Raw genomic sequence first — 2,388 nt, 5'->3', positions numbered from 1 at the left:
AAAACGTTGAGTCTATTTTTGTCTTCCTGTTATTGAATTTTATCACGTTTTTATTCTAGAAAAAAAAGGTCCTATGTGGTCTTTGAGGGAACACCTGCCTTTGAAAATCCACTTTTGACTTGTGGCAACCCTGAAAACCACACTGGCTCTCTGTTGTGTCCTAGCTAAGGGCTACAGAAGTCAATAGGCCGCATGTCACATGATCCCCAACCCCATACAGCTTTAATGACACAACAAATGCTATGAAGGAGGATTAAACCAGCTTACATGGCACCTGAATACACCTCCACTTTACACTTCTTCACCCACTGTCGTTATCTGGGCATTTTGTTGTCTTGCGGGATAAAGGGGAGAGTTTCAAGTGAGCCTTATATGTATCTGTTTAGTTAGGTCTCCATAAGCCTTTCCAAAGTTTGCACTTCTCTCCATAAAACAATCCCTTCTTTCCTTTAATTTTTCCTCAGAGATCACTGTAAATGATTTCGTATGAAGAAAGAGGTTTGAAACAACTGCAGGCAAATAATTTGTGAGCTCTATTTTAAAGCCTGTGCAGATGAGAGTAAAGAAAGGTAAGGAAGTGGTCTTGATCCAGCAGTGCTGATGAGAGTGAGACCTCCTACTGCAGTTGCCAGATTGCCACAAACCTCCCTGTGGTGAGAGTGAGCATCTGAGGGCTGACCTCCCTGCCACAGTTGCCCATTGTAGTGACAGACTGGTGGTTTTGATGTGCGTGTTGGTGCACATGTTAACTCCTAACTTTGTGGAATAAAAATCCTGGGAATTGCATAAGAGCTGTTGCCAACTCGACGACAAGATGGCTCAATTCATCAGGCATTTGCTGCACACACAGAGCTGTACCTATTCTTTGAATCAGCAGTGCTTTGTGTTAGTCCATGTGTGGATTTTGTTGAGCTGTTATCACCAGAGATGCATTCCCTATATGGGAAGGTAAGGGTGTTTTGTTTTGTTTTTTTCCCTTTGCTTTTTATCAGCTGCGATTGTGTTTCGTTCATTAACAATTGGGTTGGGGCACAAGTCTGGTCACATCACCAACTTTATACCTGTATCACACAGGAGGCACAGCAAAAGGAGATGCCCCATTCACGCTGTGCCAAGCCTGATCAGCTAATCACAGTGTCACAAGACTCGCCACAATGACACCGAGACAATAGGAAACACGGAAATAATAAGGCGGATTTTATGCGCTGCCTAGAACGGAGAGAGTTCGCTGACAGTCACATCTCCTGCCTGGTAGAGTTACCTCTGGGGAGAGAGGGAGGGAGGCAGAGAATGCAACATGTTTTAATATCGGCAAACAAAGGTGTTGTATCGCTTTTTTCTCCCTCGCTTTTGTGTCCGAGTGCTTCGGGGGGAGAGAGGTGTTGGCTTTTGGTGCTGCTTTTGTCCTGCGGTTGGCAGAATGGTCTTCTGGGAAACCTGAGTGGGCAGGTGGAGGAGCGATCAGCAGCATCAAGTGTCACAGTGTTTCCTCCACCGGTGTTTACTTTTTGTTTATTTGGAGAAAGAGAGTCACGGACACCTCTCTCTCCCTCTCTGTCTCCTTCTCCTCTCACTTCCAAGCTCATCTCTCCTTCCCACCGCTTTGTCTTTAGTCTTTGTATTCCTCTTCTGCCATCTCGACTAACTTCACTCTAGGACATTTTTTGATGGGATACACAAAGATTTCAGACACTTCCTGTTACCTGAAATAACCAAAGAAAGATTAGGGAAATAAATACCATCTGACCATTTAAAATGCATCTAATGTTGATGGTATAACCAAAATGCCAGCATATTAGTCTTCAAGGTATTATATGTGTTACAGAATACTATGTTTGCCTTCTGTCCCCAAGCATTTATAGGCAAGCTTTTATTCTAATGGTTATGAATGCGAAGGCCAGTTACTGTCCTGTTGGAGCACTTTAAAAACATATCATATTATCATATGGATATCTGTACTAATGGAAATTAAACTTATCAACCCAAACAATCAGTGTGAAAAATTATGTGGGAAATTTCATGCAGCAGTTCAAAATGATACTCAGTTTGTATGCCCCCTCATGCTTGAATGCATGCCTAACAAAGTCTGAGCATGACCCTAATGAGACGACGGATGGTGTCCTGGGTGATCTCCTCTCAGGTCCGGACCAGATCATCACTCCTGGACAGTCTGATGTGCAACCTGGAGGCACTGGATGGATCAAAACATAATGTCCCGGAGGTGTTTTGTTGGATTTAGGTCAGATGAGCGAGGGGACCATTCTGTGATATCAAATCCTTCATCCCCCAGGAACTGCCTGTGTATTCTCGCCACATGAGGCCATACATTGTTGTGCACCAAGAGGAACCCAGGGCTCACTGCACCAGTGTAGGGTCTGACAGTGGGTC

The sequence above is a fragment of the Aulonocara sp. 'chitande type north' Nkhata Bay genome, linkage group LG12 (genome assembly GCF_057382095.1).
Source record: "Aulonocara sp. 'chitande type north' Nkhata Bay isolate Kocher_YH1m ecotype deep benthic linkage group LG12, A_spYH_male_GT1.1, whole genome shotgun sequence".
Taxonomy (NCBI): Eukaryota; Metazoa; Chordata; class Actinopteri; order Cichliformes; family Cichlidae; genus Aulonocara; species Aulonocara sp. 'chitande type north' Nkhata Bay.
Note: the sequence above shows the minus strand (reverse complement) of the source record.